The 10978-nt window shown below is 34.2% G+C and overlaps 1 non-coding gene across 1 annotated transcript; it reads left to right on the top strand.

The window, feature by feature from the left end:
• The first annotated feature begins 9766 nt into the window (after positions 1-9766).
• On the top strand, positions 9767-9838 carry TRNAE-UUC (transfer RNA glutamic acid (anticodon UUC)). Its single transcript has one exon. It is a non-coding gene; the product is annotated as a tRNA-Glu (tRNA).
• Positions 9839-10978: the final 1140 nt, after the last annotated feature.

Genomic DNA, 10978 nt, shown 5'->3' with positions numbered 1-10978 from the left:
AATTTGTACATTCATCTGTCGTCACTTGGACCTCCACCCCCAACATTCCCTTCACCTATATCCAATAATTAATTCGTAAGTTATTTTATCTCTACAACATGTAAGGATTCGCATTCAAATATGAGCATCGTGTTATTTTTGATAGTTTAAGTACCTTTCACTTTGACAAGATGTAGGAATAACTTATTGAAGTGTAATTTAAAATAAACACGAACAAAAGTCTATACAATCTAACTATTTATTTAACAAAAGTGTCATAAATTAGTATTTACAACTCCCTAAATACTTTCTTTTATACAAAGTTTATACATTAATTTGTAGCATTTCGTTGTTGTTAAAGATTAATACAAAAAGGAACAAATTGGTTTTTTTAATAGCTAATAACCAAACACTTAGAAACATCAATTGGCTTATATGACTTGTTTAACAATTCATAGAGCCATAACTTGTATACACTCTAATATTGACTTGAACTTGTTATGACTTCAACTCAAGATTCTAAATAACCCATCTGGTATTATAGTATTTTCCATAATACTTTATCGGAAAACCGTAATAGTTCAACATCTCCATTGGATTTTTTTATTTTGATATGGAACCTAAAGAGATTATAAGAAAATTATATAGTAATTAAAATCAATACAAACAAAAAGGGAAAAGAAAAAGAATTGTTAATGAAATAATGAATAATATGATAATCGACTATTAGAGTATCAAATTAAACCTTACCGAAAAATAATTAATCTTCCTTACTGGAATTGGCGATGGTGGAGATATTAATCTGAAACAGAGAGAGAGAGAGAGAGATTATAATGGTTAAGGTTTTCAATCTTAAGATTTATATAATGTAAATGAGATGATTAAGTATGTTTTTGAATTCTAATAATAATTAGAATAATTAATATCATAATTACATTAATAGGTTAATTATGGAATGTTTGACCAGATTTTAAAAATATTAAGTTATTGAAAATTTTAAAATTTAAAACTGGATATATTTTTAGTAATAATGAATTTTTAATCATGCTACATTTAGACATTATGTATTGTTTGACCAGTTTAATTTAAAAGTTTAAAATTTAAAACTGAAAATCCTTTTAAAAATAATATGTTTCAATCGTAGTAATGTTATACATTATGAAATGTTTGACCATTGATTTACGAAATTTACCTTTGAGTTACACTTTAAAGTTTTAAAGTTTATAAAATTATTAAAATGTCATACAATTTTAGGACTATGGTTATAAAATGATGACACAAAATAAACATAACTAAATGTAATTATGATTAAAAAACATATATATATATATATATATATACATATATATACTTTTGAATGATAAAAATAACACTAATGAAGACAATAGAAAAAAATTGTTATGTTCCAAAATTGAATTGTCATATAACTATATTGTGATTACGATATAGAAAAGCTCATTATCGATAATTTAGTTATATCAATACGATTTCACAAATGCATAAATAAATTTAGATTGAGGGAAATGGATAAAAATTAGGGTTATAATTGAAACATCTGTTAGAAAAGTTGATAATTATTTTATTTGTAAGAAATTTTAAACAACTCAGGTAAAACAACTAAATTACTTTAATAAGATTTACAATATAAGAAAACTATATTTGCTTATTAAAATGATGTTTACTAAAGACAAGATAATATAACATTCTTGTATAATATAAGATAATAATAGACAAAAAAAATATAAGACTTTTAGTTTAAGATATACAATATATTTTATTATATTGTACCATATTTTGAATCTCTGAATATTTGATTTAATAGACAATTTAGGTAATTTAGCCTCTATATATGAAAATAATGTCTACCAATGTCAATTAAACTAAAATACTTATGTTCTAATTAATGAATGCATAATAATATAAATTAATTAATAGAAATTAATTATCATTTAATAGAATTGATTTTTTATTAAAACAAAATAAAATTTATATTAATATCTATGTTGCCCATCTACCTGCTATGTTGATGTAATATCTATGTTTCTTATTAAATATATAATATAGAATAAATTATATAGTATTTTAATTTAGTTTAGAATTATTTTATTCACATGAAAATTAGAGAAGTGCTAGATATACATGGAAAGGTTAAGAATACACCAATAGGAAAAAGTCATGTTGAGTTAAACTCTATTGTTTTAATAGTATATATAGATATAGATTATTTTCGCACTTCAAAAACATTATTATTTTGAACATTTTTTGAACACTATTTTTTTAATCTTTTCAACAGCAAATATCCAAACACTTTTTTTATGTCTATAAACACTATTAAAAGTGTGTAGAAATACAAATCATATTTAAAATGGGAAGCCTAAATTCTCGCACGTCACCAATTATCACTTAATAATAGAAAGACAAAACGAAACCAAATTTTTGTGGCACACCAAAATACTAATTTTGTTGATAAATTTCAAACAATAGAAGCTCAAAATAATTAACTCTAGCCCTATTAATCCTAAAAAAACAGTCATGGCATAGCTCGAACACACTTTCAATCTATTAGATAACTCAATTATCTAAACAAACTTAAAACTCCACTTAATTAGCATTCAAAAGGGTTAGGTTAAACGTATCCCCCTCCTTTGCTAACCATACACCCGTCCCCTGAACTTTATATTTCCTCTTAACATTTGTAATTGCCATTTTAGTCCATCTTATTTTATTTTATAATTATCTCAAAATATCAAATAAAAAACTATTAAGTTTTTATTTTTATTTTATAGTTTTTTTATATACTTTTGTTATTGATTTTATTATTTTATTTCTTTAAAATCTTATTAAAAGTTTGTTTATTTTTTCACATGTCTTAAATAGTTTTATATGTTTTCTCTAGCTAGTTTTTTATTTTTATTTTTATAAAATGTATTCAAAACAATTTGATTTTGTTTTGTTAGGTTTGGATACATGATATTAATGCTACATGAGAAAAGAGCCAAATTTGTTTATCAAGTTGTATGTTATTTAACATTTTTAGTTGTAAAAAATAATATGATTTTTTTATAAAAGAATGTAAACTATCTCTTAATTTAAAAAATAAACGTTCTTCAAAAGGATTAAAACAAGTATAGAAAAAAAACATTTTTTTAAGACAAGAGAAACAACGTTTTTTAGATAAGAAAAAAAAAGTGTTTTTCTAAGTAAGAAAAAATATGTTTTATTAAAGGCTTTTAAATATACAAAAAAGATAAATAGAAGAAATTTGTTTAAATAAAAATAGAAAAGAAAATGCTTTTATAAGAATAATAATGATAACAAAATGACAAAAGAAACAACAAAAATGTCTAAATCGTATTAATGTAAAACTTGAGAGAAGATGTATGTTTAGTAAAAATGGATGGGAGGGGTAAGTTTAGCAGCACCTATTCAAAACTATCAAATAAAGTAAACCAACTTTATCCACAATCGATTCACATGTGATACCAATTTGGGTTAACCCTCCATTCTTTGTTTAATCCTGATTCTAGTTTGTATCTTGTCAGAGTAGGGTTGGTTTGTCTATTTAACCCTGAGCTAGTTTTGCTTCTTGCTATTTCCATTTGGTACACTTGTATGCTAACTGTCCAAATGTTCCACACTCGGAACATCTGAAGTTACTAAAAATTAATATGCTAAGTGACGAGGATCTGGTTGTTTGTACTGATGCTTCGCATCGTGGGTTAGGTTGCGTGTTGATGCAACGAGGGAAGGTGATAGCTTACGCGTCTAGACAGTTGAAAGTCCATGCGAGTACTTATCCGACGCATGATTTAGAGCTAGCAGCAGTAGTGCATTCTCTCAAGATATGGAGGCATTATCTGTATGGTACTAAGTGTACCATTTGCACGGATCATAAGAGTTTAAAGTACTTCTTCGAGCATAAATAATTGAACATGAGACAGAGAAGATGGTTAGAATTGATAGGATTACGACTGCGACATTAAGTACTATCCTGGTAAAGCTAATGTGACCGCCGACGCGCTAAGTTGTAAGAATGAGGAAGTCATTGCAACTAGTGAAGTCATACCAGTTAATTATGAACTCAAGTCTATTTGAAGAAATCAGCAAGGTGCAATCAGAAGTGCTGGTAGACGTGTAAGGCCCCGTTACCGGTAGCCCTACTTACGTGTTGGATTTACTCATAAACGCAGTTCTAAATATCAGAGTTAATTAAAACATTCGCGGAATATAAAAGCTTTCATAAAACATTTCATAACAAAACACGTATTGTCTTAAAACATCATTTTGTCTTTCAAAATTAACGAAACATTAAACTTAAACGTCTTGAGTCTTCCGATGCCAGCCTCTTATTCGGTGCCACGTGTCTCCTCAAGCGAGCTGCCTCATCCTACTCACCTGCGTGCATACTAAAAGTCAGCTACGATGAGTGAGTTCTAGTTAATCACATAATCATACAATACCTTCTTACAACATACTTAACCTCTTAACTTTCTTTCATACACACATAATTGCATATACTTTCATCCTTACCTTCATACTTTCTTTACATACATAATCATACGTTTTAAAGAGCCTTTCACCCTATAACCTCACAGATATTATAAGGGTCTGGTCCCTAACATCACAGATATTATAAGGGTCTGGTCCCTAACATCACAGATATTATAAGGGTCTGGTCCCTCTTCGTTACCATACAACCGTGCCTTTCATTTGTTTATTAACTTTATCGCATTCATACATATGAGCAAACACATTATACTCACCTTATACGTAACACTACAACCTGACAGTACGTGCTATATCCGAAGATCGTTCACGTACTGACAAGCAATCATTCATACATTTCACATCATTCATATAAGGCATACACTTATCACTTAGGATAAGTGTATTAACAAACATATCGAGTATGCACACAGCCCCGAAAACATAACACAGAAGTGGGGCTAGAAACTCACCTGAACACGGCTACGTTCACCGTTAATCGTAATCCCTTTCCTCAGTTGTGCACGGCTGACTGTATAACAAGTATACATATCAATTAACTATCACTACTTATATCATCTTTCTAATCTTAATTACTACCCACAACGAACGGGGGTCCGGGGGCAGCGCCCCTGGCAGCGGGGTCTAGGGGCGGCAGCCCCTAGCAGGGTCCAAGGGGCAGAGCCCCTGCCTGGGGTCGAGCTGCCAGGTCAGCTTGAAAAAATTTTATTAACATTAACTGTCTTAACACATTTTTCATTAGGTTTTTAATTTATTTTCTAATCGAACTTGACTTTAGGCGAAGTTAAACCTTAGGCGAACTTAGCTTTAGGCGAAGTTAAACCTTAGGCGAACTTAGCTTTAGGCGAAGTTAATCCTTAGGCGAACTTAGCTTTAGGCGAAGTTAATCTTTAGGCGAACTTAGCTTTAGGCGAACTTGGCCGTAGGCGAAGTTATCAATTAGGCGAACTTGGCCTTAGGCGAAGTTATCAATTAGGCGAACTTGGCCTTAGGCGAAGTTACCAGTTAGGCGAACTTGGCCGTAGGCGAAGTTAAGCTTAGAAGGCGAAGTTATCGTTTTGAAGGCGAAGTTATCGTTTTGAAGGCGAAGTTGCCCAGTTCGCTACGGGTTTGGTTTTTATCACGCATTTTGGCGATTTTAATACCCTTGTTATGGTTCGACATCACCCACAAACGTTCCCTAACCATTTCGGTCGTATATATATACCCCGTATATACTATAAAGCTTGGATCTTTAAACTTTAAAGGTCAAGAACATACCTTTTGTGCTTGTTTGGATCTCGTTTAACTTGTTTAATCACAACTAATCGTTTACTCTCTCTCGGATCTTGCTCGTTTCTCTCCCTCGGCCACCGGCCGTATATGGCGGTGTGTGGTGTGTGTGTGTTTTGGAGTGTGTTAGAGAATAAGATGGAAATGAATGATGGTTTAGGGTTTAGGGGATATTTATATCCCTTAAAGCCCATGGACCGAAGGCCCATTCTCATTTAACCCATCTCAATTAATCTAAGTCCATGATCCGTTCTTTACTCGATATTAATTAATTATTAACGCTAAATCATTAAACGTAACTTTCTTTATTTAACATTATAAATTTTAGGATGTTACAAGACGAAGGACTAGTAAAGAAAGAAAGGATTTTCGGTCAGCAAGACGAGTTGATAAAAAACACTCATGGTGTTAAGACTAGGTTTGACAGTATGTGGATTCCACGCCTTGGAGATCTTAGAGGTTGAATCTTAGACGAAGCCCATAAGTCAATATATTCGATTCATCCAGGAACCATGAAGATGTACCAAGATTTGAAAAGAGAATACTGGTGGCCAGGAATGAAGAATGATGGTGGTAGATTACGTCAGTAAGTGCTTCTTAACTTGTTTACAAGTAAAAGCAGAGCACCGGAAGCCTTATGGGAAAATGCAACCTTTGGAGATACCAGAATGGAAATGGGAACACATCACCATGGATTTCATAACTAAGCTACATTGTACAGCTAAACATCATCTGGGTGATTGTGGACCGTTTGACCAAAAGTGCTCACTTTCTGCCTATACGAGAGGCCATCTCGTTAGAAACGTTAGCAAGTTTGTTCATCAAAGAGGTTGTATCTAAGCATGGAGTACCGTTATCCATCGTGTCTGATAGAGATACTCGGTTTACCTCGAGATTCTGGAAGAAGTTCCATGAAGCTATGGGAACGAGATTGAACATCAGTATGGCGTATCATCCTCAAACCGATGGACAGTCTGAAAGGACGATCCAAACCCTTAAGGATATGCTTCGTGCTTGTGTTTTAGACTTTGAAGGAAGTTGGGATGATCATCTGCATCTGGCAGAGTTCTCCTATAACAACAGCTACCATTCAAGTATCGGAATGCCACCGTTTGAGATGCTTTACGGTAGACGATGTAGAACCCCGATATGTTAGCGAGAGATTGGTCAGAAAGAGATGGGAAGTTTAGAAGTTGTGCAAGAAACTTCTTCGAAGTTCGATCAGATCAAAGCAAGAATGAAAGCTGCTCAAGACAAAAAAAAGTCGTATGTTGATAAGCGGCGACGGCCGATTGAGTTTAACGTTGGTGACAATGTGATGCTCAAGGTCTCGCCTTGGAAAGGAATCATTCGTTTTAGAAAGAGAGGAAAGTTGAGTCCGAGGTACATTGGACCGTTTAAGATTATAGATCATGTGGGTGAAGTGGCTTATAAGCTGGATTTGCTAGAAGAGTTAGAAGGAATTCATTCCACCTTCCATGTTTCTCATATGAGGAAATGTCTGGTGGAAGACACGTCTCATATGCCATTAATGGACATTGAGGTTGATGAACAGTTGAATTACATCGAGCAACCGATCGAGATAGTTGACCGCAAGGAGAAGCAACTTCGTCACAAGGTTATACCTTTAGTGAAAGTAACATGGAAGCATCGCAAGGGCTCAGATGCTACTTGGGAAGCTGAGGATGAGATGCGCAAGTTTTACCCGAATTTGTTTATGTAATAGTTAGGTTTCGGGGACGAAACCTCTATAAGGAGGGAAGACTTTAACATCCTACTTTTGGTTATATTAGTAGAATAAATTTAGTTTATTTTATAGTGTGTCGTTATCGGTTTAAATAAATAAACTAATCGAAGGTGGGCTTGGAATTTAGAAGATGAAATAAGAAAATGGAATGGGCCTTAGGTCCATGGGCTTAAGGGAGTATAAATACCCCTTAAACCCTAAACCTTTCCATTTTTTATCTATCTCTACACCATAGCCTACATCATCAAAAACACACAAAAACACCAGCCTATAACCCGAGCCAAGATTCGAAGGTGGAAACCCGAACCCGTTGGTGAAGAACTAAAACAACATCAAGGCTTAACCGTGTTCGTAGTTTGACTCGTTTAAGGTGCGTATATAATTAGGAATCGTTCATTTAGGTCCAGATTCATTTAGATAATCTTAGATCTGTATACATATGGTAAAAACGAACCAAACGCGATGATTCTTGCTGAAAACCATTAACGATTGGTAGGTTAATTGCTAACCTAAAGAACCCGTGTATATATATATGCCTAAATCGCACCCCATAACCACGAATGTTTGGATGAATGAAGGGTTAGGGTTTGTTGGCGCTGGGATTCCAAATCCAACGGTACCTAAATCGTGTTATTTGGTTAAGAAACGAAGGATTATTGCAGATCTAATACCTGTTGACTAATCTGTGTTCTTGACGATTTTAACTTTGACCTCTGAGTCAAAGTCTGGATAAGATTTGTGTAATTCGTTAGGATAAGGTAACGAATTAATTAACCCAATTCGTTATGGCAAGATAACGAATTAGTTCACCAATTCGTTATATCCAAATAACTAATTAGTTTCCCTAGTTAGTTATGATCAGATAACGAATCAAGTGATTCGTTACTTACCCAATCCGTTAGGATAACGAATTATGCTAGCGAACTAGGATAACGAACCAGATAACGAATTAGTTAATGAATCGGGCTTAATTCGTTATAGCAAATGAGTTAGCGAATTAGATAATAAATTAAAATCCTAATGGAAAATGTGTTAAGACAGGTAATGAAAATTAACATTTTTTTCCAAGCTGACCTGGCAGCTTAACCCCAGCCAGGGGTTCTGCCCCTTGGACCCCGCTAGGGGCTGCCCCCCCCTAGAACCCCGCTGCCAGGGGCGCTGCCCCCGGACTCCCGTTCGTTGGGGGTAATAATTAAACTAGAAACACGATAAGGGTAGTGATAGTTAAATTGATATGTGTAATTGTTATACAGTTAGTCGTGCACAGCTCAAGAAAGGACTAACCATAAACGGTGAACGTAACCGCATTCAGGTGAGTTTCTAGCCCCATTCCTTGTTATTTTTTCGAGGCTGTGTGCATACTCGATGTGATAGTTAATACACTTACCTTAAATGGTAAGTGCATGCCATGTATGATTTGTATGTTATTTATGTATATCTAAATGTGAATGAAAGCTTGTCAGTGCGTGAACGATCTTCGGATATTGCATGCACTTTCAGGTGATGTTTTGATGATATGATTGTATATGTGATGGATGAATGATGTATGTACGTATGAACTTACAATTATATATATGGAAAGGTATGGCATGATAGTAGGAAAGAAAGGGAGATCGGACCCTAATAATATCCGAGGATGGAGGGTACCGTACCCTAACAATATCCGATGATGGAGGGTACCGGACCCTAACAATATCCGAGGAAGAAGAGAAACCGGACCCTAATAATATCCGAGGATGGAGGGTACCAGACCTTAAAATTTTCCGAGGTATGTAGGGCGAATGCTCTTCATAATGTAAGGTTAGTTATGAATGTATACAAAAGAATGATGAAAAGGTTAAGTAAGTAATGCGTACCTTAGGGCACGTATATGTGTATGTAAAATAAGTGATTTGATTAACTAGAACTCACTCAGCGTAGCTGACTTTTAGTATGCACGCAGGTTAACAGATTGAGACCGCTGGTTTGAGTAGGAAACATGGCAAGATCGAAGGGGCTGGTATCTGAAGATATGTTATGATGTTTGATATTATATGCTATGTTATGTTTTAAAAAGACAAGTTATGAACGATTGTAATGAATGGCTGATTCTTATTATTATTCAGTGAAAGTTTTAATTAACTCTGATATTTAGAACTGTATTTATGAGTAAATCCAACATTCAAATGTGAGGCACCAGTAACGGGGCCTTACACAATTAAAGACGTTCAACTTTGTAATCCAAAGGAACTTTAGTTAAACTCTTGTTCCGCCATCAAAAAATCCATTGTCGTCTAGCGGTTAGGATATATGGCTTTCACCCAGGAGACCCGGGTTCGATTCCCGGCAATGGAACCTTTTACAATTCGCTCTTTTTGTATTTTTTTTATTTGCGCAACCCTTAACATCTAGGCTTTTACCAAACCGAACGACTAAGGTATGAAAACAAGTTATAGTCAATGTTCTAAAACACTATTGAGTATTTAATTGTTGGAGTTAATCGTTAAATTTAATAGTCCAAGGGATTAGTTTGAAAGTTTGTTTTATTTATTTAAGTTTACTTATGGGTCAAGAAAATAATCCTAATCAGTAGGAGTTTGAGTCGGTTTTTGTTTTAGTATTATAAGGGGTCATAGCTTATGGTTTTTTTAATTCAATTCAATTCAAAGTTTTCTTTCTTGTTTACAAACTTTCGTGCAGTAGCTATTCTCAAAAGTCAACACAGATTTCCTTTTCATCTTTATTTTTCTTGTTCGTAACAAGTTAAGGTTGTTTACTCTTGATTAAGGTAGTTAAACTTGGTAAAGAAGTTATTGTTATTGAATTGTGATCATATTTGCTGAATATACATGGGTATATATAGAATACAATATTACACTCTAATCCCTCTAATATAACATAATATTAAACTATGTCTAATATCCCCCCGCAAGCTAAGGCCGGGAAGCAACTCTTAGCTTGGACCGTAAGAACAAGAATCTTGGAGAGGGTAGAGCCTTGGTAAACACATCTACAATCTGATCTTCTGTTGAGATAAACTGCACCGAGAGTTTTCGTTGAGCAACTTGTTCTCGGACAAAATGAAAGTCTACCTCAACGTGCTTCGTACGTGCATGAAAGACAGGATTTGCTGCCATGTATGTTGCACTAAGATTTTCGCACCATAATGTTGGGGCTGATCGTGCTGGAACATGCAGTTCATGCAAGAGTGCCCGTAACCAAGTTAATTCAGCAACCGTGTTTGCAAGGGCTTTATACTCTGATTCCATAGATGACCTAGAGACAGTCTTTTGTTTACGGGCTGACCAAGACACAAGATTAGACCCAAGATAGATATCATACCCCCCTGTGGATCGACGGTCATCTGGGCACCCAGCCCAATCAGCATCAGAAAAGGCACTCAAGTTGTTGAAAGAAGCATCCGTGTAGGCATGAAGAACCGAAGGAGATTGCTGTTTAATTAGAAGACCATGTGTGACAGTACCCTTCAAGTAC

The sequence above is a fragment of the Bidens hawaiensis genome, unplaced genomic scaffold (genome assembly GCF_021521415.1).
Source record: "Bidens hawaiensis isolate Kalapana, Puna unplaced genomic scaffold, B.hawaiensis_p1.1 tig00046683_1, whole genome shotgun sequence".
NCBI lineage: Eukaryota > Viridiplantae > Streptophyta > Magnoliopsida > Asterales > Asteraceae > Bidens > Bidens hawaiensis.
The sequence above is the reverse complement of the archived record's forward strand: the minus strand, read 5'-3'. Positions and strand labels throughout refer to the sequence as shown.